This window comes from Nomascus leucogenys, chromosome 3 (assembly GCF_006542625.1).
Source record: "Nomascus leucogenys isolate Asia chromosome 3, Asia_NLE_v1, whole genome shotgun sequence".
NCBI lineage: Eukaryota > Metazoa > Chordata > Mammalia > Primates > Hylobatidae > Nomascus > Nomascus leucogenys.
In genome coordinates, this window is record NC_044383.1 from 80,329,182 (window position 1) to 80,347,357 (window position 18,176).

The window sequence follows — 18,176 nt, forward strand, 5'->3', positions numbered from 1 at the left end:
TATACAATCTTATGGATTTATGCAATAATACACATCTTCAGTTAAAATGTTTTCCTTTAACTCTTCCCTAACCACAACTTCTACTAATCATTATAGCCCACTCCACCTAAAATGGCGTTTTTCTAATTCGTCAAATACCCAGGCATACCTTAGGACATTTGTAATTGTTTTGTACTTATATCTTAGGACATTTGTACTTGTTTTTCTCTCAGTCTGGTACTCTGTTATCCCAGATATGAATATACATTTTTCTTCTCCTTTTTCAAAACTCACTCAAATGTGATATGAAGTGTGCGATCTTCTCTGAACACACAATTTAGAAGTCCCATCTGCTATCACAACTTTCTATCCCCATTATCTGTCTATTTTCCTTTTAATATTAATATATAAAATAACACATAGTTTTTTTCTTAACTCTTTTGACTTCTCTTACTATAACAAACTGTAAATGCCTTTTCTGTTTTGTTTACTGTTGCGATGATAATGTTTAGAATGCCTCTGGACACATAATACCATTGCAATAAATATTGGCTACAAAATAAGTTTTAGGTTTATGTCTTCATACGGGTAGAGTACAAAGTGGTTAAAAGGTATGCTCTTGAGTCCAACCGTCTGAGACTAAAAGTCCAATTTCACCACTTTCTAATTCTCTAACTAAATAAATCACTTAATTACATGACCTTGATTCCCGTGTCTTTAGATGGAATAATAATAGCGACTAACTATATTAGTTTCCAAATGCTGCTGGAACACAGTACCACATACTAGGCAACTTAAAACAACAAAGATTCATTCTTTCATAGTTCAGGAGGCTGAAAGTCTAAAATCAAGCTGTCAATAGGACTATGCCTCCTCTCAATGTTCTGAGTGAGAATCTGTTCCATGCTTCTGGGTTCTGGCAACTCTTCGTGTTCCTTGGCTTGTAGGTAAATCTAGCTAATATTTGCCTCCAAAGTCACGTGGACTTTTCACCTATGGACATAGGTGACAGCTTTCCTCTCAAGGTTTGTTCTTTCTGTACATTTTCCTCTAGAGTACAAATTCCATAAATGCAGAACATCTGCCTCAGTTCCTCACCATTGTACCCTCAGGGTTTAACTCACTTCCTGGTGCCCAATAGGTGCTCTAATTTGTTTAATAAATGATGGGCTATGTTGTCAATAGGATAGAAGCTGGTACATTCTATATTTATAAATAAATATTGAGCAAAAACTTTGATTCTGATTTCTCTCTAAGTTAGAAAAGCATAAGACTGGAAACAGTGGTCTTTGTATGAATATTATGTGGATATATTACCAATTGATCAACCCTGAAAACGATTTAAGGCATTTTATAATCAATAATCCATTTAGTAACTGGTGTGAAAACATTTCTCAAATATTGATTTCAAGAGAATTATAATCACAAATGTAACATTCCCATTTGATCATATCTCCTCTACTAAGGGATTTTATATTCCTTCACTTAAAAATTCCTTTATAGTAGAAATAATTATGTCTCTAATCATTGAGCAGTATTGCACATTTGAATTGCTAAAATCTTTTAAAATAATTTTCAAGTAGAAAATACAGAATATGTCCTTGCAAAAGTATCATTCATTATATCATGCTGTGCCTTCTGTTATTTCATATCTGAAAGAATACATATATGTAAAATACCTTCAGAGTCAAGGCCTCTCAAATTATTAGAGCATGACTTCTACATATGAAGTAAAATGCTCATTCTAAAAATACTGTTTTGATAATTGATAATATTAGTATTATAAGTAAAATATATATGTATATGCAGTTAAGTGTGTCTATATATATTCTACATCTATAAAATAATATATAAAAATACTCAAGATTAAATAGGAGCCAGTCCATAAGTATAAGAAGGAAAGAAATAAATCTTTCTTTATTTGCAGATAACATGATAAAATGGAATAGAAAAATGGAGAAACAGAACAAAATAAAGAGCTGAAAAATAGATCCTTGCATATATGAAAACTAACGTACAACGGAGGTGGTAAAAACTCAGTGGAGAAAGAATGAACCCTTCAACAACTGTGCTAGGAGAATTGGTCTTTTATATGAAAAAAATTCGTTACCACGCATTAAAATGGATTATGTGTACAGAAAAAATTAAATGTTGAAAGCAAAACTTTAAAATGTTAAAAACAAGATATGAAAACACACACAATTAGAAAAAGTTTTGATTAGTTTAGCTACATTAAAATATATCTTTTAAAACTTCTGTATGGCAAAAGGAGTCATAAATAAAACTAAAACAAATTGCCAAAGAGTGCATAGAAGAGTTTACAATACATGTTTAAAGTAAAATAACAAACAAAAAACCTATGTACATACATATATCATTAAAATCACTTATTCTTTAAAAATTATTTATTAAACACTTGTTTTATATCAGGCACTTTCATAGGCTCTTAGGATAAATAGGCAAACAAAGGAAAAGAAGATCTCAACCTTTTTGGAGTTTACACTCTAAGAGAGACTAAAGATATTAGGTAAGTGGTGTGCTGTGTTGCAGGAGGCAGGTGGTGGGTGGAAGGGCAACCAAAGCAGGGTAATGAGAATTGGGAGTATGAAGTTGGGTGATAAATCACAGTTTGGGGCCGAGTGGTCAGAGTAGACCTCACTGAGAATATTACATCCAGGCAAAGACTTATGGAAGTATGGTATTGGCTTTCCGTGTACTAAATTTTCAGGTGGACAGAAGAGCTGTTGCAGAAGCTCTACTGTTAGAACTTGTTGGTGCATTTGAAATATAGAAGCCAGTATGGCTGGAGTGGAAGGAGAAAGGAGGAGATGATTAATAGTTGAGGATGTCAAAGAGGGTAAGATGGGACAGAGTTCAAGCTATGTAGATCCTTGCAGGCAATGGTTAGGGATAGGACTCCTTGTAGGCCATGGTTAGGGATAGGACTTTTACATTCGGTGAATCAGGAGCCTTTGTAGGAATTTGCTCCAAGTGAGGAGATGGAATGAGTTCTGTTTTGAAAGGAACACAACTTCAAATCAATAAAGGAATTACAAACAACACAATCACACAGTGAGTAAAGGATATAAATGAACTATTCACCAAACAGAAAACCAGCGTAATTTATAACCATATGAAATATGCTAAAACTCACTGATAATGAGTTATACAAAATAAAAACTTACAAAATATTATTCATACTCTACTTCATCTTTCATACTCATATGATTGACAAAAAATGGAATCTTGATACAATCATATGTTTATGATAAGGGGCTCTCATGTACTGATTGTGGAGTATAAACTGGTACAATAATTTGGAAGACTAATGTGAGACCAAGTAGCAGAGAAGAAGCTATATATGCTGTTGATCAACTCTTTTGTGTATATATATATATATATATACACGTGATTATATGTATATATATGTAGATATATGTGTATATATATATAAGCTGGGTGCTCTATGGATACTGAAATTATTTGAAATTTTTGTCAATGTGATAAACAAAGAAGAGTATTATTACTTAATTTGTATGTCCTTACTAGTGAAGCTGAGCAATTTGCAAAGGCTGGTCTTATGTTATCTTTGCCTATTGTAAAAATCATTCTCTTTTTGTAAGCAAATTGTAGGTGCTTTTTATATGTTTAGTATATTGGTCTTTTAATATATTCTGAATATTATTATCTTAATTTCTTATTTGCATTTTAGCTTTGTTTTGTATCTTATACATTTTTATATATTTATATAAGACAAGATATTCTTTTTTTATTTGGGGTTTCATGACTTAAATTACTAAATTCTGCCTACTGTGAACATTTTGTCCTGACTTTTAAATATGTGTATGTTTGTTTGTTTGTGTGTATTTATATACATATACATATTTTAAATTTTGTTGCCTACCTTTTAGTAGTCAATCTTGATTTTTCTATTTCATATGTAGTTTCAAAATTCTGTTTATTTTTAAATTAATACATAGTACATTTTCTAATCACTTTTATTAATGATCTGCTTTTTAACCACAAAATTCAAATGTCACAATTCTTATATATTAAGTCCCCAGCTATATTTGGATGTATCTTAATGCTGTACTTTCCAACAGGTTCATTTGTTCACTTTTATGTCAGTCCCATTCTGTTATAGTTATAAAAGCTTTATGGATTATTTCAACTTTTAAAATATAATATTATTTTTAATTGAAAAATGATAATTGTATGTATTTAAGGAGTAAAATGTGATGTTTTGATACGTTTTTAATTGAGAATTAATTAAATCAAGCGAATTGGCATATATATCTTTTTAATTTGTTAAAAAAACTATTTAAGGTGATATATTTTCTCTTCTGATGACTTCTTAGCAAAATTTCCAACATTTTGAAATAAGATAAATTTTTAAGACAACTTTTTATTCTCTTGATCCAAGAGTTACATTGATGACTATTTCTTTTTGCCTCTTTAAATTTCTAAGTAGATTAGTGTTAGTTTATGCTTTTGCTGTCAAAATGGCTGAGTTCATGGACACTTGAACAAATTGGTCTGTATTTAAATCCTCCCTCTTCCAATTAAAGCTGTGGGATCTTGAGCAAACAACTTCTCACGCATCAGTTTATTCATCTATAATATGGAGAATATGTTAGTACATACTCTAGGGTAAATGTGAGAATTAAATGACTTGATGTATGTGCTTTATTTAGAATACTACTGATGCATGGTATGTGCTTATAGTGATTGGTATTATTATAGTTACATAATCTTAAATAATAATGAATACATTGTATATAATTTATATACATAATTAATTGACTCCATGGGTCAAAATAGTATTTCTTACTCACTTAAGTTTTCTCTACTTCATCTTTCATGTTATGTGCAAGATATTTAAATATCATCATTATATATCTCTAGGAGACTGTTTTGTTTAGTTTTCTGACATATTATTGAGTACAAAGTAATTGTCAATAACATTGACTTTTGCCAGTTATACCATTTGTTATTGTAAAATATTCCTTATTAACTCATATAATAGGTTTGGCTTGAAGTCCATTTAATGAAGTTATATCATTGCTGCTCTTGATTTATTTTAAATTTATTTTGCCTGATACACATCTCCATTATTTTTGTTTCTTTTCAGCCTTTTCTTATTATTTGTATTTGTGTCTCTTTTAAATAGGATGTAGCAGAAATTTTTGTGTTAAAAGCATTTGAATAATCCTTTATATTTTATTTTATTATTATTATTATTATTTTGAGATGGAGTCTCATTCTGCTGTCCAGGCTGGTGTGCCGTGGCACGATCCCGGCTCACTGCAACCTCCACCTCCCAGGTTCAAGAGATTCTTCTGCCTCAGGCTCCTGAGTAGCTGGGACTACAGGTGCATGCCACCACCTCCGGCTAATGTTTGTCTTTTTAGTAGAGACGGTGTTTCTTCATGTTGGCCAAGCTGCTCTCCAACTCCTGAACCTCAGGTGATCCAACCACCTCAGCCTCTCAAAGTGCTGGGATTACAGGCGTGAGCCACTGTGCCCTGCCTTGTTTATATTTTAATAGACTTTTTAAAGCAAATATTATTTTACCTATAGATTAAAATTAAATATTTACTAAGCCCCACCTCATGATTATAGGGCCCTTTCACTTTCTTACTTTCCTTTTCTCTCCTAGCTAACTCCTAATTTGTTAACTCAGAACTGAAATTTAGTTTCAGACCATTAGGTTTTTTCTTACAGACTCTTCGATTTTATGAAGGAATGAACAATTATATTTCAGTTTCTAGTGATATTATTACCATTACCATTTAGTTAACTACATAATTTATTAGATTTGTCACTTACAATCTTTTGTGCTGTTGTTTCCTATCTTAAGATATGTTTTCTATTAAATTTTCATTTGGTTGTAGTGTAGTAGCTTCTCTTCTTAACTGATGTAACTGCTTAGTAACTTCTGCTAAATGTGGGATTTTCATAAAGCAATATTTTTTAAATACTTATAAGATTAAGTGGCAAAACATGCAACATGCCCGTTTGTCATTAATATTATGAAGTATTCCGGAATTTTATAACTTCCGGTGTTGCCGACTAGAAATTGAATGCCACTCTCTCCCTTTTATACATAATGTGTCTACATATCTGGAAACATTAAGATTCTCTTTACGCTGATGTCATGGACTGAATGTTTGTGTTCCTCTAAACTTCATATGTTGAACACCTAATCCCCCATGCCCCGTGTGGCAGTATTTGGACACGGGACCTATAAAGAAACAATTAAGGTTAAATGAGTTTATACAGGTGGATCCCTGATGCAATAGGATAAGTGTCCTTATAAGAAGAGACATCAGAGAGCTCTTTCCACCATGTCCTGCCACACACACATGCACAAAAAAGCCATGTGAGCAAACTCCAAGATGGCAACCACCTACAAGCTAAAATAAGAGGTCTCAGAATGAAAACTCCCTTGCTAATATCTTGATCTTGGATATAGTAACCTCGAAAACTGTGAGAAAAAGATCAGTATCATTTATACCACTCAATCTGTGGTATTTTGTTAGGCCAGCCTGAGCAAACTAATACACCTGGATATTAAGAAGATTTCCTGGGATATATCTCAATATGTGTCTTAACTCTTAGTGAAAAATCTTGATATGACTAGTCAAAACATTCTATTTGCCTGTATTACTTTTCCTCCATCATTGTTTTTCAATTTGTAACTATCATTATTCAAAAAATCAGGTACTCTGGATTTGTTCTCCATCTCCATGATTTTTTTGTTCCTGGCATTTTTCTTTTCTTTCTTTTGTATTTTTATTCTGTACTGTGAAATAACTGTTCTATTTACCACTTTATATTGCTAAAAATATTTGATGCTGCAACTTAACTTGACATCGCTCCCATTATGTAAAAAAAAAAAGCTATTTAATCTACTGAGTTTCCTTAAATTGTCTAAAAACAATATTTTTATACTTATGAGAGTCAACCTGAGTTCTTTCAAGATTCATTCACATTATACCACTGGGATTTCTGAGCCACTGGGAGGTTGGAATATGATTTGAATTTAAGAAGGAACTTATTCCTCTCTCAAACACAGATAATGTTTTAGAGGTATATTAGTCCATTCTCATATTGCTATAAAGAATTTCCTGAGACTGGGTAATTTATAAAGCCAAGAGATTTAATTGACTCACAGTTCCATTTGGATGGGGAAGCCTCAGGAAACTGACAATCATGGAAGAAGGGGAAAGAATCATGTGTTTCTTTACATGATAGCAGGAAGGAGAAGTGCTGAGCAAAAGGGGGAAAATCTCCTTATAAAACCACCATATCTCCAGAGAACTCAGTCACTATCACAAGAACAGCATGAGGGTAATTGCCCCCCTGATTCAATTGCCTCCCACCAGGTTCCTCTCATGACATATGGGGATAATGGGAACTACAATTCAAGATGAGATTTGCAAGGGGACACCACCAAGCGATAATATTTCACCCTTTCCCCTCCAAAATCTCATGTACTTACATTTCAAAACACAACCATGCCTTCCCAATAGTGGCTTTGAAGGGTACCAAACCCCTCCTGGCTGTTTTCACAGGCTGACATTTAGTGTCTGTGGCTTTTCCAGAGGCATGGTGCAAGCTTTCATTGGATCTAGCATTCTGGGGTCTGGTGGGTCTAGTGGCCCTCTTCTCGCAGCTCCACTTGGCAGTGACCCAGTGGGAGCTCAATGTGGGGGCTCCAACCCCACATTTCCCCTCTACACAGCCCTAGCAGAGGCTATACATGAGAGTTCTGCCCCTGCAGCAAACTTCTGCCTGGACATCCAAGCATTTCCTTATATCCTCTGAAATCTAGGCAGAGGTTCCCAAACCTCAATTCTTGACATTGGTGCATCTGCAGACTCAACACCATGTGGAAACTGCCAAGGTTTGGGGCTTGCACCCTATAAAGCCATGGCTTGGGCTATATCTTGGTCACTTTTAGCCATGGCTGGGACATAGGGCACCAAGTCCTGAGACTGCACAAAGCAGCAAGGCCCTTAGGCCAAGCCCACAAAACCATTTTTCCCTCTGAGACCTCCAGGCCTGTGATGGGAGGGGCTGCTGGGAAGACCTCTGACATCACCTGGAGACATTTTCCACATTGTGTTGGCAAATAACATTTGGCTCCTCCTTACTTATGCAAATTTTTGCAGCCAGCTTGAATTTCTTCTCAGAAAATGAGTTTTTCTTTTCTATCACATCATCAGGCTGCAAATTTTCTGAAATTGTATGCTCTTATTTCCTTTTAAACTTAAGTTTTGATTCCAAAGTATATATTTGTGAATACATAAAGCTAAATGTTTTTAATAACACCCAAATCACCTCTTGAATGCTTTGTTACATAGAAGTTTCTTCTGCCAGATACCTTAAATAATCTCTCTCATCTTTGAAGTTCCGCAGATCTTAGAGTGGGGCAACATGCCTCCAGTCTCTTTGCTAAAGCAGAGCAAGAATCACCTTTATTCCAGTTCCCAACAAGTTCTTCATCTCCATCTGAGACCATCTCAGCCTAGACTTCATTGTCCATATCACTAGCAGCATTTTGATCAAAGCCATTCAACCAAGTCTCTAGAAAGTTCTGAACTTTCCCACATCTTCCTTTTTTTTTTTCACCCTCCAAACTGTTCCAACCTCTGCCTCTTACCCAGTTCCGAAGTCACTTCCACATCTGTGGGTATGTTTATAGTAGCACCTCACTCTCTGCAGTACCAATTTACTGTATTAGTCCATTCTGATGCTGCTATAAGGAACTGCCTGATAGTGGATAATTTATAAAGGAAAAAGGTTTAATGGCTCACAGTTCTGCATGGATGGGGAGGCCTCAGGAAACTTACATTCATGGTAGAATGGGAAGCAAACATGTCATTATTCACATGATGGAAGGAAGGAGAAGTGCCAAGCAAAAGGGGTAAAAGCTCATAATAAAACTAACAGATCTCCTGAGAACAAACTCACTATCATGGGAACAGCATGGGGGTAACTGTCCCCAAGATTCAATTACTCTCCACTGGGTCCCTTCCATGAAATGTGGGGATTATGAGAACTACAATTCAAGGTGAGATTTGGGTGGGGATACAGCCAAACCATATCAAGAGGCTCTCACATTTCAATATGGATCACTTGGGTATAATGGGGATATAGATCAGGGAAGGCAAGGGTTTCTTGACATATTGCAGTGGAGCAGGTCATCATAGCAGAACACTGTCTCTTGAGGGCAGTATAATGAGTGGTAATGACAATGTTCTCTAAAGATTACATGAAGGGTTTTGGCAAGTATAGTTCTTCTCAATGTACTGATGAAGACCTATTTCACTCAGCCATCAAGACTCCTAAGACAGTTGGAGAAGTGGAAGTGTTTCCACTCGGTGTGTCATAGCCTTCTAGATCTATTCTCCTTTCTATCCCCATAACCACCTGCATTTTAAAAATTAGTAACAAGCTGTACTAAGAAGTCTCAGAGATGTTGGAACTTCAAATGTAGGGTGTGTGTATTTTACTAGTTTAGTTGTCACTTCAAATAATTGAAAGAATTAGTCCTTTAAAAGACATGTTAGTTGGTATTTTAGGACAGCAGAATAGGGGGATCACGCAATGTCCACGTAAGTTTTAGGGTCCGTAGTATGAGATAATCTCTTAGGCAAGAGGAAAATATAAAACAATATGAAAGGATAAAATAACAAGTTTACTGCTTGTACAGGGGCAACTGGAGAAATGTACAAGAGGGTTTCAAAAAGTTCATAGAAAAATGGAATTAAATGATAAAAACTGTAAACTTTATTTCTCATACTGAGCTCCATCAAGTTCAAGACACTTTTGAAAGCAGTGACATGAGCCATTTAGTCCATTTCTAAAGAAATGAAGGTCCCGAGAATTAGCCATGTGAATGCAGTCTTTTTACATTATTAATTAAAGAAAATGGGTGCCCTTTATAATTTCTTTTTTTTTAATAATAGTGATATGGTTTGGCTGTGTCCCCACCCAGGTCTCATCTTGAATTGTACCTCTCATAATTCCCACGTGTTGTGGGCGGGACCCGGTGGGAGATAATTAAATCTTGGGGGTGATTTTCCCAAACTGTTCTCATGACAGTGAATAAGTCTCACAAGTTCTGATGGTTTTATAAGGAGTCCCCCTTTCACTTGGGCCTCATTCTCTCTTTGCCTGCTGCCAAGTAAGATGTGCCTTTGTTCTTCCCTTGCCTTCTGCTATAATTGTGAGGCTTCCCCAGCCATGTGGAACTGTGAGTCCATTAAATCTCTTTTTCTTTGTGAATTATCTTTATATTGGTATGTCTTTATCAGCAGTGTGGAAACAGACTAATAAAATTAGAAAGTGAAAATAAATCCAAATAAGATAATCAAGACTGTAAGGTGGATGCCTAATGATTTCATATCAAAATTCTCACAAATTGCCCTTGTTTGATGAGAGAACTGAGCAAGCAGGAGCATTCTCTTGGTGAGGAAAGACTGGTGAGGATTTCCTAGGCATTTTTCTGCTAAAACTTTGACTAACTTTCTGAAAACCCTCTCATAATAAAAAGGTGTTACTGTTCTTTGGCTCTCCACAAAGTCAACAAAAGAAATACCTTGAGCATCCCCCCAAAACTACTGCCATGGCCTTTGATCTTAACTGGTTCACATTTGCTTTGACTGGACCACTTTTGCTTCTTGGTAGCCACTGCTTTGATTGTGCTTTGTCTTCAGGATCATATTGGTAAAGCCATGTTCAATCTACTATAACAATTCTTTAAAGAAATGCTTTATAATGGAATAATTTACATTCTTTGGGTATATACCCAGTAATGGAATTGCTGGATCACATGATGTTTCTGGTTCTAGATCCTTGAGGAATTGCTACACTGTCTTCCACAATGGTTGAACTAATTTATATTCCCACCAACTGTGTAAAAGTGATCCTATTTTGGCCGGGTGCAGTGGCTCACGCTTATAATCCCAGCACTTTGGGAGGCCGAGGTGGGCAGATCACGAGGTCAGGAGATCGAGACCATCTTGGCTAACACGGTGAAACCCCGTCCCTACTAAAAATACAAAAAATTAGCCGGGCACGGTGGCGGGCACCTGTAGTCCCAGCTACTCAGGAGGCTGAGGCAGGGGAATGGCGTGAACCCAGGAGGCTGAGCTTGCAGTGAGCTGAGATCACACCACTGCAGTCCGGTCTGGGTGACAGAGCGAGACTCCATCTCAAAAAACTAAACAAACAAACAAACAAAAAAAGTAATCCTATTTCTCCACAGCCTTGCCAGCATCTATTTTCTCTTCACTTTTTAATAATCACCATTCTAACTGGTATAAGATAGTATCTCATTGTGATTTTGGTTTGCATTTCTCTAATGATCAGTGATGTGGAGCTTTTTTAAATATGTTTGTTGGCCACATAAATCTATTCTTTTGAGAAGTGTCTTTTTATGTCCTTTGCCTACTTTTTGATGGGGTTGCTCATTTTTTTCTTGTAAATTTCTTTAACTTCATTGTAACTTCTGGATATTAGACCTTTGTCAGATGGGTAGATTGCAAAAATTTTCTCCTATTCTATAGGTTGCCTGTTTGCTCTGAGGATACTTTCTTTTGTTGTGTAGAAGCTCTTTAGTATAATTAGATCCCACTTGTCAATTTTCACTTTTGTTGCAATCGCTTTTGGTGATTCATCATAAAATATTTGCCCATTCTGTTATAATGACACATTCATGAGTATGTTTATTCCTGAACTATTCACAATAGTAAAGGTGGAATCAACACAAAGGTCCATCAACAATAGACTGTATAAAGAAAATGTGGTACATATACACCATGCAATACTATGCAGCCATTAAAAGAAATGAGACCATGTCCTTTGTAGGGACATGGATGGAGCTGGAGGCCATTATCCTCAGCGAACTAACACAGGTACAGAAAACCAAACACCCCATGTTCTCATTCATAAGTGGGAGCCGAACAATGAGAGCACATGGACACAGGGATAGGAACAACACCCACCAGGGCCTTTCAGGGGAGTAGGTGGAGGGAGAGCATCAGGATAAAAATGTATGTGGGGTTTAAAACGTGGGTGATGGGTTGTTAGGTGCAGCAAAACACCATGGCACACTTTTACTTATGTTACAAATCTGCACATTCTGCACGTGTATCCTGGAAATTAAAATAAAATTAAAGAAAATAAAATTAAATGTTTCAGGACCTTGATCTCTCTTGAAAATTTTCGTTGAAAGCTCTACTGTTGTCTGGAGCTGATCTGGGCACAACAGTTTTGGTACCCATTGATGGAAAGTTTGCTCAACCATAATTTTTCAGTAAAAATTGTGTAAGCTGAACCACTTGAGATGTCTATGGTGTTGGCTATTGTTTATTCTGTTGTCAGTCGTTTTCAATTAGGTCACAAAAAGGATTAAATTTTTCCTAGTGAATTGATGTGGATGGTCTGCTGCTGTGGGCTTCATCTTTAACACCATCTTGTCTCTTCTTAAAATGAATCATCTATATATAAACTGTTGACTTATTTGGGGCATTGTCATGAAGCATCAACGATTTCACCATTCTTCTACTCAATTTTCACAATAAGTTTAATAATTTGTTCTTTATCTTAGCAGAATTCATGTTGCTCTTATGGGGGTTCTTCTCAAATTGTCTTACTCTTAGTGCCTCAAGCCAGATCCTGCACAGACATGTTATAGCAAGTTTGTATGAGTTTATTTTGGTGCAAAAAATTGAAATCCATGCATAGTTTTTTCATAATACACACATTCCCTGAACTTTTAAAAGCCATCTTGTATAGGATTGACCATATTTGTGTACATTTGCATGTATGCTTGTGATTATGAGTGAGAGTAGTTAGGTTTGAAGAAGAAATCACATATTTCTAATATTTTGTCTTACTTTTAGGCACTATCAACTTGCTTTTTATTATAAACATGTTCGCATAACTAGTAAGTATGTTAGAAATAAATAAAATGGTATTTTATTTCATATATTTAAACTATGTAGTATGTTGTAGGGGGCAAGGGAAAATGCTCCTTGGCCCTCTATGTGTTTGCTGAAAAGTCAACTTGGAAAAGGTAGGTTAATTGCAGAAAAGGCATACAAATTTTATTAACATGTACAGGGGAAGAACCGCAGAGTGATGACATGCTTCCCAAGGGGGTTCAGAAGCTAATATACCATCCTGGGAAAACAGGTTATGTCAGGGAAGAGAAGACGAATTCTGCTGAGGAACAATAAGTGATTACTAGGGAGAAGGAAGGTCGCAGAAAACAGAGATTAACTTCTAAATAATTTTCTTTGGAATTTGAATGAGTGGGAGACACAGAGGTTATCTTGTGAAATGGTTTGTTAAGGTGTGTTTGCATTCTTGGTCTTACAGATAGGAGAAAAAACAATGTTCTCTTTGGTGGTTCTGGATCTTAGGCAGATAAAAAAATTCAATTTCATCCTGCTTTTTCAGAGGGATGGAGGATGTTAGGTGTGTAGAGAAGGTTTGAGAGATCTTGAGGCTTCTTCAGTTCAGCCTGTCAAAGTGCCATATTTTGGAGTGTCTGTTTCTGAGCCCCCAACAATGTCAACAAAACACAGCCTGTATGTTTTACATACACAATTCTAAGTATAATTTATTGAATTATTTAATCAGGTCTCTCTTTACTATGACTCATATCTTCTGGGACTTAGCAGTGTTTTAAGCTTTACCTATTGTATGATTCCATGTGGTCTTGCACTTGTTTTGCACAGTAACTTACCTGGAGAATGCTGCATCTCTCTCTCTTTGCCTCAGGACAATTTGTGGGACCTGCTATGTATTCATGTGTGTTTTGGAATTGCAGAGGTACATCTCTGAAGGCAATGCTAAGTTAGCATGAGGTGTGACTCTACGGGGAAATGTTTTTCTCTTTCATCCTTCAGATGAACAATTTTAAGGTGCATTCCTATATAGCTCTTTAGAAGGTCCTAGCAGGACTGATCATGGTTTTCCACAGTAGAGAAGACAACTCAATACCACACTTGGCCATTATCACTCCTTCTTTCTCTGTTTTAGTCTATTCAATATTCACAGTTGTTAACTGAACTCACAACCCCAAATAAATTCTTTCTCAAGTTGAGAACTCGTTTTACGCTTTGTTTTCTGGGGAATGTGGATTTCAGGCTAGAAAAATTCATTCTCATTATGAAAATATTATGTCCAAATAGAAAATGTATTAAAGAATACTGAAATGTGAAAGAAAAAATAAAGTACCCGTTATCTGGTAGGCAGTGATAATAATTGTTTGTTATTATCTGGTTTCAAAAATGCAGTTTGGTAATTTATTATTAATATTTCCCCAGTTTGGATTTGATAAGTAAAATTTTATTAATATCTAGATTTAAAGAGTCTTATACATATTCTAACCATGTATTTTTAGATATACAGTATTTGGGTCAAGGTCATATTATATAAAATTATACCTATTATAAAATTGTTTTCTTGTATCAGTTTACTACCACTTGACATTTATAAAGAGCTAATTTAAGCCTTCACTTGCCAACACTATTATATTTTATTCTTTTAACAATTTATGGATCATAAAATAATATTTCATTGATGTAATTTGAACATCTGTACAAACTAAACTATTTTTGAATATGCTTTGGGGACATTTCAATTTTTCTTTTCCAATTTATTTTATTCAATTTGTCTTCTATTATTACAACAAAGATAGTCTTAACTGAAATAATTGGTGCATCTAATTTTATTTTTAATTTGATTTTATGCTTACTGATTTGATTTTTAAATGTCTGGTCTTATGCCAAATTAAGCTAGGATCTCTCTACCCTTTTTCCCTCCATTAAAAAGATGAAAATCCCTTCCTACAAAACTGTTGGCTATTTTTGTGCTCTCTATAGTCATATTTCATTTCCCTTTAATATTCAATTTCACAAAAGAAACAGAACCTATAGACTGGCAATATAGGGTGAAGACTAGAGTACACTTTCAATTCTCCCCATATCCTTTCTATTTAGAGATTTCATGACATGGAACTGTTGCCTCTAAATTTTGCAATGCATTTTTTGATTCTAATCTTACCTCATTCCAATTGGCTTTTCAGATATTTCTAGTACAACTGTCATCATTCTATATTAGGATCTCCAGTCTACCACTTTTTATGAGTCCTCTCATTAGCTTTTTTCTTTCCTGTCACAATCTTCCTCCACAGCTTAAAATCCTAGATCAATTATTGTAACTTTCTTACAACACATAAAATTCATTTATCCTCTACTTTTGTTGCCTCAGTAGTCAAAAGTGTAACCCTGAATGAATGCAATTAGTGTTAGATTTTATTTTTGCCCTTATCAAGGGGAGACAAACACTACTGGAATAAGTCACACAAAAGAAAAGTATACCCAAAGAATTATCAATTATCACCTAAAAAAATATCAATTACCAACATCACTTCCCCCCTTGCAATCTTAGTAGCAGCCTTTGCATAATTCATATATTTTCCATCAATCATAACCATTTCGATTCATGTCCATCTGAGTCGTCACTGAGTTTACTCTCACATTGCCTTATACTTTACAATGAAAATATAAGTAATCATATTTATTACCATGAGATATGTCCCCATTCTGTTCTTGCTAAAATAGAGGAAATCTTTCTTCTTCTACTGAGAATTAACCCCTTCTTTGGGCCCTTTAACCACTTCTCAAATAGGTCCTTTATAAAAACTTTTAAATTGGCTTAAACCTTTTCATTAAAAAAATAATAACCTAGAGCAGCAGGGGAATGATTCCCCACCTCCCCCCAATCTATTTACCTGGTCTCTTTAGCTCTCCATCAATCTGTCTTTATTTCTATACTCTTCATTGGGACCCCGTTTGTCTCAAATCAAATAACTTTAAGGTTATCAGTGGCTTCTACATTGCTAAATACATGGGATATACTTAAATCTATATAGTGAAATCTCTGGTCATATCTAGCTCTTTTAGCCACTTCATCTGACATAAGAATCTCTAATTACTACAAATAATTTTTGCTGTGAGATTTAGTTGGAATTGACGGTACTCTTGAAATCCCAAGCAGGACTACCAAATCGTAATACTTCATCCATGTTACTAAATAGCTAGGAAAGAACAAGCACATGATCAAGCAAAGTCAGTCACAGAAACTATCATTCCCTTGCTGCTCTATGAGTTTATTTCCCGTATTATTCCTTTGAAAAAGGATAAGAAACAACAGCACCAAGAGTGGTTAAAAGAATTTGCTCCTGAGCTTGACTGTTCACCAGTTTGTGTCCCTTCTTTCATAGAAGGGATTAAATATACGAATTATATATTGTTTACAATAATACAGCTAGATCCTTACCGGGAGCAGAAGAGAGGAAGAACATAATCTGAATTACCTTGGACAGCAGACTGAGGTGACAGCGTACATACTCACATTGGTTTGTGTCTCTAACAGAGCTCAATTCTGGCTCTGAAAGTAGACAGGAGTCTGATCTTCATCTTCCACTGTCATTTTTTGGACATACTGTTTTATAAACTTTCTGTCAGCCACAAGTTGATTAATTCACATTTGTGTATTTGCTGCAAAAGTAAAGTTTATCTTTGGTTATAGTAACATGGAACTCTTTATTCCTGTTTTCATTGAGACTCTTACACTTTTTTTGTATCTTTATATCTATTTGAATAAGAGCAGATCCTATGCTGTTATCTATCTGCCATTTCAAGCTATATTTCTCTAGGGCATGTAACTCTCTGTCATTAGTATTAGTAATTCTAATTATTAGTAGTAGTATCCTTAATTGATCCCCAAATATGAGCCAAGCATGGTACTAAGCACTTTATATGGATTCCATATTTTTATCCTCCTACAAAAACTTCAGAATTACATTTATATCCATTTTACTAGTGAATAAACAGATTTAGCGAGGTTACATGAATGACAATCATCACAAAACTGATTACTAATTAACAGGGATTTGAGTCAGGTTCTTTGCTCCAAAGTTGATATAATTTCCATTCTGTGATGCTGACTCTCTTTCAAGGATTTTCATACATATGTCCTTGTGTATATATGCCACACTGTCTTTTAGCACTTAATTTTTTTTTTTGGCAAATTGACTATTATACTTTTTCATAAATATCAGCATGCATAGAAAACAAATTTAAAAATTTAAATTCATGATATAAGTGAGTAATAATTTAACTATTTTTCCCTAACAATTTTTAAATTATAATTTATTTAAATTTTGTTTATCTTAATTTTTTCATTATATTTACTTACTATTTTCAGCTACAGAAAAACAGAAAAAGTTACCTTTTTATTTTAAATAATTTATTATAATAAATTCCTATAGATCAGTATTTTTCTTCTCATAGCTAGCCATTTTTTAAATCACTCATATTTTTCTAGGCATTTGTTTCATTTATTTCTTGAAGTAAGATTTACAATAGAGTACATGCTAAATGCCAGGAAAAACAAATAGAGCCTAGGCACATTTCCAGTGAAAGATAGATTCATGTTGCATTGGTTGTGATTGAATAGGATATTTAATTACAAAGTGAGAAGTGACCTTTGGAAACAGCAGTTAAAGTTAATTTGATATGGTTAATAAGCCAAACAGAAGAGGGCGAATTGAGTATAAAGGACTCCTTTTCTAGTGATTAAACACACAGGCATTGTTAAGAGTGACATTTATTCATTCCTAGAACTGAAGTTACTTACATGTGATAATTAGCCAAAATCTTTAAAACTAAGTGATATATTAAATGTCCCTTTTTATTTATATAAAGGGTTTGTTTAATTTTTCACATAAATAAAAATATAAAAAGAAGTAATTGCTTTGCACATGATATACTTACATTAGGATGGACCAGAGAGATTGTTTATAGAATCCAGATTTCGAATATTAGCTGTATTCCTTCCATTAATTTGATCTGGGAATAATTGGAGATTTAGTTGATAAAGTCTTTGGGATTCATAGTTTAAAATGCTGCCTCTTTATTAGATTTCTATGGGGACTCAGAAGACACTATCCCAAATTATGGTGCTTTGACAACTATAGAAGCAACTTTGAGGTCTCTCTGACCACCCCTCTCTGTCACCTCTCCTATCTCTCAACCTTCTGTTTCTCCCAAAGTGCAGGATGGTGCTTTTCTCTGTTATTCCCTTATCTGCATGAGGACTGGACCCAC